We start from the raw sequence: 20,962 nt of genomic DNA, 5'->3' as shown, positions 1-20,962 counted from the left end.
CAGAAAGCTATTTTTACAGCATGAAGCTACAAAACAGTTATAAAAGAGTACCTGCTATATTAAACTTTTCATCCATTATCTCTGACTTTCCTGAAGTACTAATGTTGGCATATTCTGAAGATAAGAAAATTTGTTTTTCCATTCCTCCACTTTCTTCTTGTTAAGTGCAGTGCTCCAGTAACGTTTCCTCCCTGTCTAGCAAAGACTGTGCATGCTGTCCTGCGGGACCATTCACACCTTGCATGACCATCAGAAGAATCACACCTGCCATTTCCAGCACTATTTCCCTTTTCATCACAAGAGGACAGATGAGCAGCCTCAGAAACTTCCCAGCTCACTCTGGCTGAGAGAATTTGGGACTTCTAGAACTTTGTTGTACTTCAACTGCCCTTATCAGCTATTTTCCAGTGTATTCCACCAAAATCCAGTCTTTAGTTTTTAAGACAGTAGTCTAGACTTGAAAAAGCTTTTACAGTTTAGCGACTACTACCAGCTATGACAAAGCAAATGTGGAAATATCAATTCTCTAAATTAGAGCCTAAAAATAGACTGTTTACAGCTATTTAGGTCTCAGCCAATTGTTTATAAAATAAAAGGTTAAGTAGAATTCACTTTTCAGTCACTTCACTGAATTCCTCTTTTGACAGGCTATTTTAGAAATTATAAGAACTCAGATAGACAGGACTTCAGGACAAGAAAAACAGGAAGTTGGTGTTTTTAATTTTAAAATGAGCAGTGGAAAAGTAATCCATTAAACTTTGTGTACTGTAACATACACGATTTATCTCGTGTATTTTTGTACCGTAGTCCATAGCAATAAAGGTCTCACAGTAAAGTATTCCAAAGTCAAGAAATGGCAGTGATAGTGTTGCTAGCATATGACCTTCCTTCTGCTACTTTAAGCTAACAAGAAACTGGAAAGTAGCTTGATTTTGGTGTACTTTTAGATTTGAACAATGTCCTAAACTATATGTATTTAGAGAAAGGGCAAGAGAAGAGGCTACAAAAGGTTGGGGGTTTTTTTGTTTGTTTGTTTTTTTAATGTAAAAAGGATACAGAAAGCTGTATTTAGCCTGAATTCTCCAGCATAGCAAAAAAGAAAACCCACTAAATGCAAATGTTCGCCAATAGTTACACAAGAAAGATTTTAATATAACCAAGTGTGAACTCAGATACACATTATTTACATCCTGAAGTGCAGAGTCTCTCTTTCTGGCCAACACCAGGAACCAACCAACCAACTGGGCACATAAGCACACACTAAGCAGGATCAATTTTAACATTCTGAAGGATCCTGGAGGAGCACTGCCGTGGATAAGCAATCCTCCAAATGCATTCTTATGTTTGCTACTGCAAACCTGTGTGGGGCAAGTCTTAAATAAAAGTAGCAGAGGAAAAGGAAAAAAGCCAGAGAAGGACACAAACAGAAGCTTTGCGGCAAAGGGCAAAAAGGAGCATTAATTGTAGCAAGGATGGAAGAAAAGAACTTCTCCCAACATGTCAGCTCTAGAGGCCTGGGACCACAGAGGATTAAAATTCAATGTGCTTGATCTAATCAGGAACATGAATATTTTTGAGGAACAAACAAAGCAAAACAACTGGAAACACCTAAAGGACAGCTTTCAGAYGCGTAAATCCCACAAAGAGGAACAGCGTACAGTTTGTTCAGCTACAGCCAGCAGCTCTGGTTCTTCCCATGGCTGCTCAGAGCTGGTGGTCACCACGTCAGGCAGCGCGATGCCTGCCAGGTGCCCGGGCTCCAGGCGGCAACGCAGAGGCACTCTGCCCAGGTCAAAAAGCTACACACCAGCATCACTAGTAACCCAGGGTAAACGACAGCAGAAGCCGCCAGGTGTCACTTCCCAAACAGCTCTTCCTGGTTGGGAACTGTGCTTCAACTCTCAGGAAAGCTATCTTGATCAACTACGTACAGGTTGAGCTTTTCAGTTTACATTTGTTCTTCCYTCAAGTTACAGAACAGAGTTAAATATTCTTAAAAACTAAAGAAGTTTTCTGTATTTTCCCCCYGGATGAAGGTATCTGAGCTATAGTAAAGACCTAAGGAAATTCAGAAGTTTCTCTTCTTCAGCCTGCACCTCARAAGCATTTTGAGATTACAGTGTATACTTACGTAAGAGATACTATGTTCCACTGGGTTAAACACCACAGCGTTTATATATAAACTGAAAAGKTACTCGGTGTTTTTAATTGATACCATCTATCCTTTTCACAGTCACAATTTTAAAATGACTCATCCTATAAATTTTGCTTATTGCTTTCTATATATGTGGATGTATACCTATACATGTATGTATCTAGAAGAACAGATACGCTTGCCATTCTGAATATCACCTTCATCACAATAAAGCACATCCCATGGAAATAGGCAGGAGGATAAGAAAAACAACTCTTTCTTACGAAGGTAAGCAGAATTATAAAATGAGAAACCTGCAGCAGGCAGAGCTCACCAGCAGAAAATAACCATTCAGCTGGCCTGCTGAATTTACCGCTCCACGGGATCGTTTTAGCAACAAGGTGAAACTGCCCACACACTCATTTGTTTGTGGCTTCATGTGACAGAATTACAGCCTGGACAACAGGSTACATGATGTAAAACGTATCTGCCTACACATGTCAGCTGGGAAACGTGCATCTATTCTCCTTGACCGTCAGTGCTGGATGAGTAGTCATCCTGCAAGGTCCTGCGCGCTGGCTGCCGGCAGCACGTGCCCGCAGCCGGCAAGCAGGTCAGCAGGAGCAGTGCCCTGCCTGTGCCTCGAGCAGGGAGGGGAGAGAGAGGAGGCTGCAGAGCCAGGCTGCGTGTCGCACATTTGCTAGACCCAGGGGGTACAGAGCCATGGGCACGCACTCTCCTAATTCCCTACCTCTTGCCACTGCTGCGATACCCGGCGAGTTTGGGGCAGGGAGCAGCTGCACGCGATGGCCGAGCCGCCGYGCCCTCCCGAACGCCGCGACGCCAAGGGCGGCAGCAAGGGACGCCTGCACGGCTGGCGGTAAGACCCAGGCAGCGAGTCCCGCCAGCCCAGGAGAGGCTGTGCGTGGTGCCGTCCCAACGCTGCCACAAGTCCCGCTGTACTCGGTTTATCTGCAGTTACCTGAGGAGTACTTGGATGCCTAGTAACCAGGGTAACAGGGAGCGGCCTGTATTAGCATCCCTTTGCACCTCTCWATCCCTCAAACACCTAGCTGGGAATCCAAGTATACTCAAATACATATAAATCAGCTATTCCTACTCCAGATTCTGCACTCAGCAAGAAAAGTAATGGCTACAAAGCAATGCAAAAAATACATGCTTAGAACTTCAAAGCACGATAAATAAACCTGGTAGGAAATGTGCAGTTAACAAAAACTTATAAAGTGAAAACAAATGTGAAACATTTGTGAAAATGTGAAAAACAAATGTGAAAAATCTCAAAACAAAGAGAACCCAGAGCTGATTCATCTGAAAGATGAGATGCATAAGAAATGAATTACAGGATTGGATAGGAAGTAACAGAACCTAAGCGTTTTCCAACTACAACACTCTTCCTTTATTGCTGTTGACAACCACCTCTTCCTATTGCAGCAATCACTCTCAACACTGGCTTTAGCATATATAAAGGAAAGGGGCTTTAAAATGCACAAAAGCTATCTGCTGGGTAGGCCAGTGCTGTGAGGAGATGGTCAGAATTATTTTACGATTCAGGTTCAAAGATGCAAACTGTTAGAAAGAGAGCACCCTCATACTGGGCTTGTAGTTTTTCATCTATTTTGTGGCAGAACTCCAAGTTATTGGGGTACTGTACGTTCACATGTTCATGTTGCCATAGCAGAAGGAAAACATTTTCTGTCTCCAGGTAACGGGAAACAGTAATTCTTAAAATATAATTTTTGTTTTACATTTCAGTTAATTTTAAAAATTCTTGGCTACGATAGGACAAATTACTTTCCAAAACAGTTGCATTTTTGTAAACTTCATCTTTATTAGAATCTTTTCTTGAAATGGTTTCAATACTTAAGCAAACAAAGTTTTTGCATAGTTTTGCAGAAGTATCTTCCTGTGATCAGATTTTGGCTTGTTTCACTTATCACCTACATGTTTTTATTCAAGGTACAGCTGGAATGACAGACAAACCACACAGCTTGTTATGATGACAGTTTCAAAACTTTTAAACAGAGTCTATGAGGAGCCTGTTCTCTACAGCAAAACTAGTTTTTCATCATGACTGTTTCTATGGTTTGGAAGTGTGCAAAGGATGCAAAATAAAATTATCTGATTAAAAATGAGAAGGTGGTTCTACTTCTAAAATTAAAGGTCTAGAAGTTTCATAGTATTCAAGGCTGCCACACGCTTCACGTTTCCTYGGGAGTTCCTAGTAATTCAAAGCTCTTGTAGGAACAGGTTAAGCTTAACTGCCTTCCTAGATCACTGTAAAACAAGACTTAAGCTATGAAATTAAGCAATATTATCTGACACAGCCAGCTACCTGACAACTATAAAGACTTAGGCATTTAGTATTACRCAGTCACCAAATCAGTTTTTATTACATCACTGGAAAAATAAATTCTTTAGTGCCAATAAAATAACATTGTATTATTGTTGGTCAGTATGTTTCTATTCAATAGCCACAGGCAATAAAACTGCATGTTCATTATTCTTCATGAACTGAACAGGGAATACTAGGATTTGGTCTAATTCTTTTTAGTCAATTGCCAGTAGAAAAGGTAAATGTTATTTTCAATTAAAATGGAGCAGAAAAATCACACAGGGAGCCAATTATGCCTTTTCTCTAACAGTTTTCACAAGAAAGCCAGCAGTTACTGACTGAGCAATTTAGTTCTGTATCCTCTAAGCACAATCAACTACAGAGGAGGGCTGGAAATTCCAATTCCCAATTCAATATTGCATTCTGAAAAATAATTTTTCCAAGACAGACAATACAATTTGCACAGCAACTTTTTAAAACCCTTCCTCTGGTTGAACTGAACTGGACTTCTTCAAGGAGGTAGTCAAGACAGGAACAAAGACTGCCAACTTCCCAGGTGTCCATGAAACACTATCAAGCTTTTGACCTAGACTTTTATTTGATCATTAGTTTTTAAGGACAGTTAAGAAAAAAAAAAAAAAAGTCTAGAGAGAAGAACAGGCAGTCGAACAGTCCTTAACAGCTTGGAAGGCAAACGATGTAGGGGTCTTGGAAACCAGTGATCAAACGAGCAGAGTGACAAAACACTAAACAGACAAGAGAAAGTCTCCGTGGAAATGACACCTCCTAGCAGAATGTTTCAAGTCATTGAAACATTCAATGTCAATCACTAGGTTTTTCTGTTCCTGTGTGTTTCTCTCTCTCTCGCTCTTTTTTTTCCACCCCTTTTTTGAGGGGGGGTGGGAGGATGTTAATATATAAGAAAGATTCCAAAGGCAATTTTTACCAACTCCTGTACTCAAAGTAAAAAGCTGTTTTACATATAGTGGTATATTTTAAAAAGAAAATTGCTTGTAACAAACTAATAGATAATTCAATTGCATTTCAAGATCTACAACTTACCCCATCTCTTTGACCACATAATTTCTCACTTGTCTCTCAGTTAAAATTAAGAGCAGAACTTACACAGGAGGCTATGACAAGAAGAAATTGAATTACTGATTGCACTGATACCCACTCTAATCAGTAGCCCATAAAACACAAGCAAGATGTGCTGATAGTTTCCACAGCTTCCACTTTATAAACTATATTTTACTTCTAATCCTTCTCTTGGTGCTTCAGTATTTTAAGGAATATACAACTACAGCACAGATCAGCATCACAGAAAAAGTATGTGAAGAAATAGGCAATYAACCATTAAAACTATTTACCTTTTATTCAGCTGTTGCATTTAAAAACATCCAGCAGACTTAATGAAAGTTTCATGAAAAAAGGACAATAAAAGATAATTATCTCCATGAACTGCATCCTTGACCCTCTCCAACAGTACAATGGATATTAGCTTACACATGCACAAAATAAAGAGTACAATACTTAATGAGTAATTTCCGTAAATAATATCAATAAAATATGATTACTGCTGCACCTTACAATTTATTATCTCTTTGATTTGCCAAGACTTAATCTGGCTATTATAATTCAATCAAAGATTTAACAGAATATTTAATTTGCTCTTCCAAGTAATTGCATCTTTCCAAATGCAAAAAAACCTGGCTGAGATTCTTTGCAGTGAAGCAAATAGATACTGTAAGCAGATAATTCAGACAGCGTACAGACATCAAACCGGTCTGATAGTTTTTCAGTCTTGTTTACTCTTTCCACTGCTGCTCCAGTCAACCATTAGGCCAATAAACCTTGAATGAGAGCATCAGGTAAGGTATTTAAATATCATTTGGAACAGGATGTCATGAAACAGCTACAGTTGCTTCCTAGAAAAAAGTGATTTATAGGAAATAGTTTGTTTTTATTCTTTACTGTATTCAGATAATCTAGTATAACTGACAATTTGAGCTGCTATAGCAAGAACTATGCAAAGAAAGAGCTTTTTTTTTTTTAAAAAAAAAAGAAAGCTACCTCATTTTTTATTAAGTTACATATACACAAATAATTTCAAATAGCTGCTTCATGGCTTTCCACATATATAGTTGATTTTTATACTGTCCTTCAAGTTACTGTGGCCTCGTAAGCCTGCATTAACCAGCACTCAGTAAAATGCATGCTCTGCCTATAAGAGGGCTTTAAAAAGAGGTTTAGCAAATGAAGAACAGCTGCTGTACTCCCCTCATCTCCTCCCCCCTAAATTTTTTTCAAAACCAGAAGTTTATTCTTATTCAGCACTGAATAAGGATGTCCTCTAACATGATCTTCCAACAAACATGGAACAGTGGTCAGCTACAAAATGTCATCATGAAAATAATGCAAAACTTGCATGTAAAATCTGCAAGTTAGCTCTAGGCCCAGCCTACATTAGAAAAAAAAGCTACTTGTGGTTGACAGCTGTCAACCCTAAGTCCTCAGGTTTTGAAATTCCGCAGGAGGCCAAAAGGCTGACCAACTTTGATAAATAACAAAGCCAAGTGAAAAAGACTAAAACCAGATTAAACATCAATGTTCCATTTTGTAATTGGAGATACTACAAACTAATCAATGAATTAAGAATTTTTTTATTTCCTGCATTAGAGTACCCAAGCACTTCAGTACACAGCTATTCTTAGAGGGGGGCATTAATAGTTTCAGTGGTACCTGTTTAACACTAAAATCCTCAGTTGTGGAACAGAAATCAGGTATTTCATGTTAAGTAGCCAAACACAAAATGAGTAGAGTGTTCAGTATACTACTTTAAATCTCTGCTATTAGGAAGTAAACCAAAAATGACTCCTTGGAAACAGTACAATCATCTCAAGTTATTCATACACGTTATGATAGATACTGAATGCACAATTAAAGAAAATGCTCAATTTCCAAGCATCTAAAAACTTTGCTATATTCACCATTTCCAAGATACATTGCTTGCTTACAATTTGCTTATAGAACAGTAACAGAGTTTCCTTCTGTACAAAGGCACATTAACGGGATTTTTAATGGCTTTTCTACCATCATAAAGATAGAATTTTCTCAYTGAGTTAACATCACACAAGAAACATAGAAGACAAGTACAAACAATTCAGTCTATTCAACAAGCAATGAAAACTACCAACCACCACTAGAGTAACAACAGTGTGACAGAAAACAGCCTAACTCACACTGTTCCAAAGAGCAYAATTATAAAAATGAAAAGGGAAGTGGTAGAAACCTAAAAGCAGACTTTCAGAAACATAAGGAAGGTACCCAACTTGGAGAAACTTTTAGCAAGAAATTTGTGCCCATGACTACCCTTTACAAAATTTCTCTCAGTTCTAAAACAGAATAAATTAACTCAAATAATAATTCATTTTTTTCCACTTATAATACCATTGATTTTAATWCATTACATGTAACAGGTGCGTTTCATTCTGGATGGGTAATATTACTATATAGCTTTGCACAGTATGCCCGAGCAATTTTTTGTTTTAAAGTATCTGTTATGGTACGAGAGCCACCACCTGTAGAACTGTAATTATGTAGGTCATATGAGGTCATCACTCACTAAAGTCAGCAAGGATCCACTTAGAACAAATGGCAAAATCACATTATGGATTTTATCTATTCCGAAATTGTTAAAGGACTGAAAAGAAAAACTAGAGACTTATCTTCATTTTTCTACCCAGTAAGTCATTCTGGCTAAATAGTACTTACATAAGAGATGGAGAACACTGCCCACAGACAAATTTATGTCACTATTTTTGTAATAAAGACAAATTGTTATTATCAATTGCATACAACACTGCCAAAGCTTTGAGTCTAAGCAACTGCTTCAGGCCTTTTTTCTAATGCATTTCCAAGACAAATATCAAAAGAAAAAGAATTATAAACAACGTTAAAAATGTTCTAGCCATTTAATTGGAAAATTCCACACTTTGGAGAACTTGAAATTTTGCAGGGCTGCCTTTYTATCAGGGATACATTGTACTTTGAAGCATACTTACACTTCAGCAAATATTACATGCTTATAGTAACTTTAAAAGCCAAATAAATTGTAATTTTTGAGTGGATTATGCTTATAGGTTGGCTGCTTTCCAAAGTAAGCATAGCAGAAACAATAAACTGGTTACCTGGCAGACTTAGAAGCAAAGGAGAAAAAATGAAGTAGCTCTTCAGAAAACATACCAACATCTCATTCCCACTGGAAGCAGAGGAAACAATCTGTATTYGATTCATTTCTGGACATGAAATCCTGTTCTCCATCTCCTATGCTTTGGTGAACATGGATCACTCAAAAATGAAAAGGCCAAAAAGCAGATGCTGACAAAATACTGCCACACTACTAGCTAACAACAATTCTGCCTCAACACCTTACAGTAAGTAGTGAAGATCTGCTGTGCTTTTTCAAGGCTGCTTGGACAATACGCTTCAAACCCAGTTTGCACAGCTCACCCACAGGATTAGTCAACAGCATACCTGGATATTTTRAAGATACCTACATTGCAAACCAGTGTTATGAGCGGCAGCTTCGACTCCRTCTTCAGCTCTGCAATTCTTTCCTTCTACCAGCCACAGAGGGAAGCCTCTCTTCCGACAAAACTCAAAAAGGGAGTCCTCAGGACTCTGAGTTGATGTAGGTCTTCAAAACCACTTCTAACAGAATGCTGCAYTGAAATTGTGAACAGTGTAAATACCAACCTCACACAGCTCCCTAGTGCTGCACAGAGATGCTGGCTTTGCCTGGGAAGGCACATAGCTGAGTTAGATGCTCTGTACTTGAGCTAATGAAACGCCGTGTCTCAGTAGGGGTTCTTAGCCCAGGCACAGCAGCAGGCTGATGCAGATAGTGCCGCTGGTTCCAGGGCTACTGGATCTGATTTTACAGCACACACACGCACACTTTTCTTCAAACTTTAAATATTCTCAAAGCCAGAAAATGTTTAATCAATATTATACAATAAAGTAACTCATGTTTCTTATTAAAGGTGAAAGGCTTTGATCTCTCAAACACAYAGAAGGATGTGAGCTATTTGATTCTTATTTGTAAAGTGTTTCATATTTAGAGGCAAAGTGCCTAGTAGTGCTGTTGAATGAATTAAGGATATATTCTGCACGTACATTTAGCAAGGTCATTTTATCCTATAACAAATTACCAGCCTAAAAAGCTAAAGAAAGTAATTCAYTGCTGAAAAAACTGGGGAAGTTATCTGCCAGTTCTTACACAATACTTTACAAGGCCTCCAAAATACAAAATGGAAAAAAGTAACACCTAAGACTAAGACTTTTAGCTTTACATTATGTAAAATAATAGCTCATTTGAAACAGAAGCTCAGTTTCTAATCAATTTTGCTAGAACCAAAAGGAGCTCATAAAAAAAAAGAGAATTAAAAATGTTTTAATAGGTGTTATATTTCCCATCAAAAAAACCCAGACAATGTAACCATGAAAATGAGTTTCAAATCAGCTGCAAAAACATTCAGAAGTCACAAGTCATTAGACAGACACACTGTGGCAGATATATACACCAAGCAATCCAAGAATAAAGTATTTATGAAAGAMGACTACTATGATAGAACAGTAAGCCAGGAAAATAATCCACTACAGCTATTCAGGGACCACTAGATTTTACACGTGTAAGTATCGTTCTAGCTTAAGAACCACCATTAGAAAWAAAGGAGAGGAAAGGAGGAAAGTCGTACAAGAGCCACAGATAAAGAGGTGCCAATACATGCTTRTGACATTCCTAGAGAACAACTGACACTTACCAGTCTACCACTCAGTAGTACTTATCCAGTTGAGGTTGGGAGGTCACAAATAAAAGGCAGACATAAGTCTAAGTACCTTGAAAGCTACAAAGTGGTAAGGAAAAGAGTCAAAAAGATAGTTTTTAAAAGGCAATAATCCAYGAAGCAAAGAACTGGCTGGAGAGTTGAGGAAACTATGCCAATCGTATCTTAGGCGTGGGGGTCCAGAAGGTACAGAACACCCAGACCACCCAGACCTACACCAAGATAGTCACGTGGAAGATGAACAAGATGTGACAAGGTAGACTGAGGCTAGAGAAAGTTATTTATTGGTATTCCCTCTCCCTCTTAGAATAAAAATAATATAAGAAACTGAGAAGAAATGTAATGACTTAATCTTTGCACTAGATGGATCATAATCCAAAGAGGAAGATATTTGCCAAGATCAGGCATTGAAGATCATGCTATCAGAAATATCTAAATCAGAAAGCTCTTTTCATAGCAGTTTCTGTAGTCACAGAATATGTTCAGTATCAGCTGTATCTAGTTTTCTTTTCAGCYAGAAAGATTCAGAGCTAATGACCTAAAACTACATTATGACAGCTTACTTTTTCTACAGGAGTTTCACTTCCAAGATCTAGCATCTCTCAGCAATTTCCAAGTGGGAACATACCCCAGCATGTGTTTCTCCTCTTCACTAAGTGCCCTGACCTTTCAGAGAAAAGGTTATACAAAAAACACAGAATTCCTGGAAAGGATCTGCTACTTTTGATTAGCATACTAATATCACAGAAAGAGAAGCTAGAAAGAGAAGCTAGAAGAGTTTATATGCAAGCTGAATAACAAGCTCATTAATAACTGAAGAAACCTGAGCAGCTGGTTAAGGATAGACAAGAAAAAGCCTGTACATCTTATCTTGTTGAGTTTGCAGAGGAATTTCCAAATATAATCATGATTTTCTTTAATAGGTTTTGAAATGTCTGTGAAGAGTTCATTACAATGGGCACAGAGGAGATGATATTTTTATTGAGGAAACTATGAATTATGCACTTGTCAAAAACAGACATTCATGATGTTCCATTTCCCCTTCTCCCTCACTGCTTTGATGCTTCTCCCTATAGTGCTATGAAGGTATATTTGCTGCTAAAACTCTCAATATTCCCAAATGACAGTGTATCTTTACATAGCAAGACAATTTCCATTCAAACAATACGACCTCAAGAGAGATGATGCAGAAATTAGTCCTCCTCTGGTTCTACTGGAAGACCTGTTGAGGGTAAGAAAAAAAAGTCATGAGTACAGCTACAGAGTGGAAGCCAAGAGCCTCAGCATTAAATAAATAAATAAGAAAACAGAATCAAGCATGAAATATTCTTATGTTCCAGAGCTAAATGATATTTTTCATGTGAGTATGGAACAGATAGCTAAGCTAACCTACAATGAGATCAGCACTGAAAATTTCTTTGCTGTCAGTACACTCCATCAGTTAAACACCTTGATGGCCAGGAATAAGAGTAGTGATGACAAATAATGCAACATAAGAATCAAAGATCTGATAATATATGGGATCACCTGGATTCTATTAAAGATATTTCTTTATGTCAACATAAGCAAATATTAACACRGGTGAAAACTATTAAGAGAAACTATAGTTATAAGACTTTCAAACATGGGACAGTAAAGTTGTTCCAACTTTCTGCTAAAATGTTATGAAGCAATTAAGTGGTATTTGGGGTCACTTGCTCTCTCTCCCACAGACATAAAACCAAAAAGACATGCAGAGTGCTGTTTCTCAAGCTCATAGGCAGAATGAAGCGTATATGAATGTCTGAGTGGCTGCACCTGGGAAGCTAACTGAGGAAACATCTAYGCCTGCAAAACTGAGCTCATACTGAGCAAGGTCGTGAACCTAATTCTCCACAATGGCACTAAAATGATAGCCCATCTCTTCTTCATGCAGACCACTCTTTTCTTCACTTTTCCTATTCAGTAACAAGCAAGGCAAGATTTTGCCCTTCAGAGTTCTGACTTCTCCCCTCAGCAGGTCTATTCTGAGCAATGAATGAGGCAACAATTTTCACGTGTTCCTACCACTGTCACAGACTAACAGACAGAGAAAGACGACAGAAGGAAACAATAAAACACAACAGTGGGAATAAAGGAACATGCTGTGACAAAGTGAAAAGTTAGAGTAATAGGAAAGCAGCGGATTACAGCTAGGAAGGCAGAAAAACATGCCTTCTAACAAAGGTAGTTTGAAGACAATTACAATACAGAAGATTATTTTAGTGACTCAGGCATATATGAGCAAAGGTTTTCCATGACCTATCCTTACCAAGAACCCTTGGCTAACACACTGAAGGAGGGGTAAAACTCGTTGTAAAAAAGTTTTTATTTGTTTTTGTTTTTTTTTAAGTGCTATAAGGAGAAAACTTGAAAAAATACTTGAGGAAATATGAATACGGAGAGGAGAAAGATGAACAAGAACTAAAAATAAGCAATGTTTTTGTTACTTTCTGTTCTAGAAGGTATGCTAGTAACATAAACTAAAAAACAAGTTATCTTCAGACCCTCCCCCATCCTCACCAGTTCTCTCATATAGCAAACTAACACTCTTTGCAAAGAGTACACCTAAGTATCTTAGCCATATCAATTCTGTTTGGAAGCAGCTGGCTGGTCAAAGAGCACATGCATAGCTCTGAACTAGTCCCAACATGCGCTACTGCTCGATATTCCCACTAGGCAAAGGATGTGGGGGTAAAGGTGTGTTTGGCACTTTGAAGAGAATACTATTAGCTGATAAGGACAACAGCTCAAAGGAGCAAGGTTTCATTAAAGAGCAAACTGTTTTCTAAATAAGTTTCTGCCAACATCAGACGAACCTTCCCCTTGAATTTCTTGCAGAATGCAAAACAAGTTTTGCATAYATACTGCTATATTTACTATCAAATAGTCTTTCATCTTTAAATCATTTTTAAGCCTCTCCTTCTTAAAAATCACATCTGAGTCTGAAGTTTGTTTTTACTTCTTTTTTTTTATTTTCCACAGAAATATCAGTAATTGTGCTCAGAACAGAGCAAGAAGTTCATATAAAAAGCTTTCTCACTGAAAACACAGAGATGACAAAGTTTGTTAAATACGCATTTTCTCACCTTAAAGGTATCTCACTGGAGCAGTTTGAGCTCAAGAGGAAAAAGTAATGGATTCTTGGCAGTACCTATAARCTGCCTTTATTGTGATGAAACATTAAACCACAGGCAGCTTCCAGATCAAGACATACTTAAAGGAGCACATTTCTTCTTGAAATGTTTTAGCTTAAACATATATACAAATCAAAAGTAGTGAAACAATTTTAAAAATTATCTTCTAAGTCAGCTTTACCTCTTTTGTATGTATATTACAAGAGCATTACTCGGTTAAAAAAAATTGTCTTCTGCTTTATAATATCAAAGTAGTACATGCTTTTCAAAATCCTGAATCAAAACTACCTTACATAGTTTCAAATTTGCCGATTTGGGGCATTAAAGGTAAGTATCTAAGCTGGGTCATTGGATTTATTTTCCCTCATTCTCTGTTMTAACTCTCTCCAATTGACAGGCCTAAAAAATATTTCCATTTTCTCTTCCTGTGAAGTAGAAAACATATGCAGTTGATCTTCATGGAGGCCTGATCTACAGGAGATTAATACTGTAGATTTTCTGAGCAATCACAATAAGAAAAGTTAAACAGACATTTAACATCAGAGATTCCCTACTTTCCTCATTTTTATGACATTAGAGCATTTACTATGTGGGCAACATTTTACTAGCTTCCCGTCTGAGCAAAGGGAAGGAAGGAATGGGGTACTGAGGAAGGGATGCCCTAGAAGAGTTTCCTGTTATTGAATAAAGATCTTCCTACCAGAATATGCAACTATTGCTGYACACCCACGCAGCTTAGAGTTTTGAATAGTTTCAGAAAATAATGTTTAGTCCTTTCAAGCTGTTGAAATCAACTCAAAATACAAGTTATCAGAATCACTGACATTTATAGATGAAAAGGATTTATAARAAGTGACAATGAAAACTGTCAAGTTTTTGTTTACATGCAAGAAATGATTAAACGTGTTTAAGAGTCCTAACAGAAATTTCAGCAACTAAAAAACTTCACAAAATGAAATGCTTTTGCAAAATAATTCCCTTGTCAGTTTTCTTCCAGTTTATTCATGTAGACTTACTTATTCATACTTGCAAGTACAAAAGAATTTTTTTTCAACTCTTACCAGSACACTTGGCAGCAGATTTGGAGAAAACTGTGAAAAATCTTTCAGAATCTTGCCCAGATCTGTTTGAAAATTCCAAAATCTACCTATTTAATAACTCCCTGTAACTAGTTTCAAGAATTAAAAACCGTTATTTGGAATCTCCTCCAGATTCTAGACACAGGTCTCTTTCCAYTGTTTTTACTCAACAATTTCCACCGTATTTTTACTCAACAATTTTGTTCCCAAAATTTTACACTGAGACACTCCAGTTTTCATTTAGATAAACCAGACAAATACAATATTGTATCATGAACAGCTAAGTCAAACACATTACAGACACTACTGCATTTGAGCAACCAAACTCATGGTTCTAGAAAATGAGGGGAGGGRAAAAGAGAATATGACTTATTTTTCATATAATCATATGCATTCAAAYATGACCCTTAGTACTCTAGAACTGTCAGCCAGACATACACAGGGCAAGCACTACCTTGGCTATCAGAAATTCCCTTTAGCTAGTTCTATTTTCAAAAGCAGCAATAAGTTTAAGAAAGTCACCTGAAGATTATAAAACAAGTATCAAAAGGAAGTGTTCTTTACTCACTTTATCCTAGGTAATAATGAATTAATTACTCTTAACACTCCTACAGATGTCATCCATTGCTAATGCCCTGGGCACCCCACACACTGCCCTATAATCTCTGCATCTTTATCTATACAATATGTTAGCAAATAGCCCCATGTCCTTAAGAATGGTATTTTTAGTAAATTCAGTCATTAAAGTGGTAACATTTTAAGTGYCTGATAAGACTTTGTTCCAAAAATTATCTTCCTTTTTTCATGATAACTATATTCATAAGTTCATTTTTTCCCTAGTTCAGAAACAACAGCGCTTGTCTCCAGTCAAATTATTTGTAATTCAAATGAATAAACAGTGACCAAGCTGGGAAATTTAGTTTGTTTGTCTAGTTTGTCTAGGGACTTTCCAAGCATACATCTAATTTAAAAGAACACATTTCAGCAAATAGTTACAGCTATTCGTACATTCAGAGACATGAACATGAAAATAGGATCACAAAAATCAAACAGAGCAGCAAGATTCTGGTCAAGTCTCCTATCTGATTGAACAAACAGCCAAATAACATATATTCAGAACATCCAAACTTCAAACCAAGCAGAGCATTTACCCTTTACATGTTGCAACGTATAGATATGCTTAAATAGAAAGCCAGCTGCAATGCATCTACCAAATACTGGATGGAGAACTCCCTTCATTTTAAGAAGAAGTTAGCCAGCATTGCCAGAGTCTAGGAAATTGCCACTTCCTCTCAGTAGYTGTAAATGATAGTAGCTGTAAGTCCACATAGTGAAGAATTCTCTAGCTTTCATAGTACTCTTATTTTAGGTTTCAGTACTGTTTGCTCTTAAGATAATTTACTTTTCAAATATCCTAGACTTGTTTCAGATCTAGTAATATATCCAACTAGAAGCAGCATAGTCGTGGCACTAGTGATAAGGAGATTGCCTAGGCAGGAAGTCAGTATAATTTCTCTACGAGTGTACTTCTTTTTCTATTGAAGATCTTTGAAATGTCTTTTATTTTCTACACTAAGAKGACTACATTGCTTATTATGAGCAAGACAGATAGGTATGTTTCTTCTTAAAAGTGACATGTTTCATTCAAGACTTTCCATTTAGTTGCTTATAACTTTAGAGAAAGGAAACAGCTARCTATGGAAAAAAATGGTATGTGTTCATGTAAATCACAGATGCTGTCAATGCATGTATGTAGATCGGAGTTGAATTAATCTGTATGAGGAACTTTACCTCTAGGACTTAACTTTTATTTCTTTTTGACATCTCAATGTTCTTTCAGGGCAGCTTGTATTTAAGATTGCACATTCATGCTACCTTATGATATAAAGGACATTGTTGCTTCAGTGTCCAACAAATGATTCACTTAGAATTTAAACCACTCATTAGGGATTAGAGTGATCACATACTTTTTCCAAAGACTCGGGTCTTGTAAGTAATTCGTTATATGTGGGCCAAGGGGAGGAGGGCCAAGGAGGTGAGGGGAGAGCAGGCTTTAATTTTACTGCAAGGAACATTCATAGTTCCATGATCAAAACACATGAACCTTTATGGAATAAGATATTCTGGGAAATGCTGCTGAAATCTTTAAGAACCTATAATGTTTCAGATGCTAGGAATAGTTACTCTAAATTTTAACTGCACATGWATAACATTTTTGTGAATATTTCTACAAAAGTAAGTTCTACACGTGCTGTCTTAAARGGACTAGAATAAGTTTGAGGCTCTCGAATTTTTTTCAATGTGAGAAGAGTTATACTGTAAAGCTTTACGTATATCTAAGAGTTTGGTCAKAATAAACAAAGTATTTATGATCCCATAGAATTTGTTTTGGAGCAGAAATGACTGTAGGTGTGGTAAAAGACTGTGGTATCCTATCAGCCTTTCTTATCTTTCAGACTACAGAATATTTCCCTATATTAAAAAGTAATTAGTTATGTAATTGTCAATCCAGAAAACAGTTGTTCACACCATTGTAAAAGATGCCAGGTGATATTTCATGAAATGTATTCTAGAGAACTMTACATGCCAACCGAAAGAATATAATCCTAATGAACTGAAAAGTAAGTCAGAAGCTAGGAAACCATAACAAATTCCCTCACTGACCTTCTGTCAATACAAGACCTTTCCAAACATCAACAGAAATCAGCTAAAATAAAACATTCCACTCCACAACACCTCCTCCCTAAAACAATACCCTTCTGTGGAGTATCAATTTTCACTGCAAGCAGACTCTTATTTCCAATCTTTGCCCATAGGCAAAAAACAAAAGTCAGAGAAAAGAGGGCATCTGTACCTATGGAGAATAGACAGCAACGTCTAAYCACTCAGAGAAAGCAGAACAACTTCAAAACTAAGGATTCACTTTTGCAAAATCCAAGTCTCTCTGGGCAGGAAAAAGCTACCTATTCATCTAAAAACAGCCCGAAGCATGGAGTTGAAAAGGAATCAAGAAGGAAATGAGTCACGGGGAAATTTTCAGGGGAATTTCACATGAAAAGAAAACCCATGAGCAATTTCATAAAATTTTCCATGTTCAATCTCCCACCTTTTTTTTCCCCTTCCCAAAGGCTACATGGAAGAAGACACGCTTCAAARTACTTTTATTTATCCTGCTACTACAGAGACCATGAAACAGGGAATAGACCACAGTATGCTCTGACATCCTGAAGATTTGTCTGTTGCTACATTTTATTCATGGAATAAATAAATAAATAAATTATAAAAAAAGGCATTACATCAAGAATTGGCAACTACAAGCATTAAAAAAAATCATGAGTCAGTTTTCCAAAAAAAAGACACACTAAATAGCTATTATACTTCCAGCTCTCAGGAAACTAATGAGTTTCTTTCTTATCATACCTCAAATGGTCATGTGAAAAACTCCCAAGCAAGTACTTGTGTTACGGATATGTTCTCAATCAACTGGAAAGCAAATATGTCAAAGTCCCAATAAGGTCATTTGGCTCTGATGTCTTTTTTTTTCTCCTTCCTTACACTCTGAGCCAGTCTTCTACTTATTATTATTATTTATTCTTTATTTATGAAAACTATCCAATATCCAATTGTCTATCCTCTGCAAATATCTTAGGTTACCTTTCAATTAAAAAAAAAATAAGGAAAAAAAGCAAGCTGCCTTGCTGCTCCAGGTCAACATATCTTTTTATGGAGAACACAACARTTTGGAGAACAGATAGGAACACCAACTGGAAGCTCCAAAAGACATTTATCTTTCCAACTTATCAGAACACTAAGGCACTTTATGTCTGCTTGATACTACYTGCTCACATGTTTCCAACCTCTGTAGCCTCTAAATGGTGTTCAGCTAGATTCACTCTACAACCTGAATAGGGCTCCCTTTCTCAAGAAAATTAACCACAGACAGTTTGCAGMGTAATTTGTTTCAGAAAAAGAAAAATTGAGTCCTTATGCAAAACAGTTGTTTCCAGGAGGCTCACAAACTCATCACTGAAATGACACCATGTCTGTCTCTAGAATGAGCATGTGTTTCAGGAGCCTTACAGTGAAACCTTACTCAGACTGATTCATCTATTTTCTAGCTTTTTCACTCTCCAAAATCAGAAACCTGAAGTATATTAGCAATCTATCAAAACAGAAACAACAGTACAGGCTCCATAAAGCTCTCTTCTTACACAAAAAATAGTCCTAAGATTCTAGAATAACTTCAGTAGAGTTTCAATAAGACAGTCATTGAGTCATAAGTACTTTATAGATACTTCCCCTTYGGGAATGGTCACAAAAACTCAAATGCTCAAAAAACATCATATAAAGCTCCCAAGTGCCGCCACGACTCACGCTGGTATAAAYGATTTCAGAGAATCCACTACTGATTCTTCAAACATGTTATGGCACATTTCATACATGGTTAYTGCATCATACTGACCAATTATGTAGATCTAATAGACCAAAAGGAGACAGTCTCATAGGCTGAATGCACAAAGCAAGACAGCAGAATTTCCTCTAGTAAATCCACTGATGATAGGAAAAAACAATTCCTTCACACATATGAAGATGATTAAGTTCAATGACTTGTTGATTTAAAACACCTTTGAAAAAAAAATATTCTTTAAACTCTCACAACAGCAAATTCATTGYTCCCCTAATAATTTCAACTGAAACAAAGATGACATGTAGAAAACAGCAACACATGCAATTCAAGTCAGACAATCAAGCTGCAGTCAGCCAGCAGTCTTCCAAGAGTCAAGGGACCAACCTGTGAACTCCATTAACTGTTTGCCACAAACATCTGGTACAGAAGAAACCCCAAGAGCTATTCTGTAGCTGCAGATAACATCCAAGTTACTGCTCTCAAAGCCTGTTTCCTGTCCCTCTTGCTGTCAATTCAGTCCTAGTTTCTGATCCTGCTTCTCATCCCTGGTCTTTGGCCCTTTAGTCATATTAATTCCTTCTGCCTGCATAGCTTTGGTTCCAACTCTCACTTTTGGTCTGCACAACCCTGACTCTTGGATACTCTTAGCTGCCATACCCCCTAACCCTAGTTTCTACACTTCTGATCATGTCACTTAAGTTTGAGGAAGAACATGTAGGCTTGGGTCACAGAACCTGCAGTCTGGTATCCCACTCTCTGGAGCCCATATCCCTGGGTCTTCCAGTTCCTCATCACAGTATCTCTCTCCAGTCTGTCCTAAGCTACAGGATTCAACCACTCRTGTCCCAGCTAAAATCCCTCACAATCAAGAGCAACCAGCACCTATCCAATCGATATCCTAGAAACAAGTATAATAGCTGATCATCATCAAGGACCAAGCATATGCCCAAGAATTTCCTCAAACCTTACCAGAGGAGGAATAAAACCTTAGTAGTCAGATTAAGAGTATAATCTTAATACTTCTTGTTTCCTTGTATTTTTGTTATGGCATCTAATCAGCATTAGATCATTCAAAGGCTGAAAAAGAGTCTACTTTTAATTTGTGGATTCTTGAAGAAGCTTTGTTGTTATTCTGGGACAGGGGAGAAGAAGGAAAATTTACACAAAAACTAGCAAGTAGCAGCAACATGCACTTTTCCTTTCTTATTTTACTCCTTCTCCTCCCACCTGCTAATATTTCCATTCTGGAAAAAGTAGAAAGATGAGGAATTGTCTGAAGGAGTTTTTGCTGGGCTGGTTGCCCTCAGAAAACTGGAAAACTGCCCAGGTTGATGAAAGAAAGGACAGATTCTGCAAACTCAGATCTGACATATGTTTAACAGAATAACTCTTTATGGAGAGTGAGTATTTATGGTGTCTTRACCTAAGAGACCTCGTTGTCTTATATGGTGTTGAAGAAAGAAATGATCTATGGAAGGAACACAGGAATTGCCAAAACTGAACCAGTAGTAGTCCACTCAGTTATCTCATTTGACAACAGCTTGAATCATATACTTCATAACAAGGTGTCAGAGAGCCTGCAGTAGGCAGCATGGCAAGTTTATTCTTCCTCTGTTAGTCAACATTTATCTTAAGCCATAAAATACAGAAGCTTATATCCTTCTTAAAACTCCTCATTTGTTATAAGGTTGATTTCATTCTTTATATAAACTATACAATCCCTTTGTTCTATCAGCATCTTTTAAGGTCTTTCTCATTGTTGTCGAGTATCCAAATCCATAAAGGAAAAGGAGAGTAGCCAGACAACTTGCCCACTGAAGTAACGAAGATACAAATCTCAGACTCAGTTTCATTCAATTCTCAGTAGCATATAGTCAGTCAGAAATGATGTGCAGACAGTTAAAAGCCTATAGCTTTCTTAATAGCATATGACCAGTGATTCTAACCATGATTGTCCACCCCTTCCTAGAATCTTTCAAAAAAT

General features: G+C 37.3%; 1 protein-coding gene across 14 annotated transcripts in view; it reads right to left on the bottom strand.

Annotated features, from left to right (window-relative positions):
- Positions 1-20,962, bottom strand: part of LCLAT1 (lysocardiolipin acyltransferase 1) — a 176,641-nt gene that overhangs the window by 83,605 nt on the left and 72,074 nt on the right. For 3 of the 14 annotated variants that reach the window (XM_085307844.1, XM_085307843.1, XM_085307848.1), the window contains 2 exons: positions 11,508-11,558; positions 9,047-9,211 (listed from right to left, as the gene is read on the bottom strand). The exons of 7 other annotated variants lie outside the window; for them this stretch is intronic. The gene's annotated coding sequence lies outside the window, so the exon portion shown is untranslated. Of the gene's footprint in view, positions 1-9,046; positions 9,212-10,312; positions 10,528-11,507; positions 11,559-20,962 lie in introns of those variants that run through there. 4 more of the 14 variants (XM_085307845.1, XM_085307855.1, XM_085307854.1 and 1 more) reach the window with 2 other exon arrangements.

Source organism: Rhea americana, unplaced genomic scaffold (genome assembly GCF_003343005.1).
Source record: "Rhea americana isolate MKP2758 unplaced genomic scaffold, rheAme1 scaffold_265, whole genome shotgun sequence".
Lineage (NCBI taxonomy): Eukaryota > Metazoa > Chordata > Aves > Rheiformes > Rheidae > Rhea > Rhea americana.
This window is presented reverse-complemented; position numbering and strand designations above follow the sequence as displayed.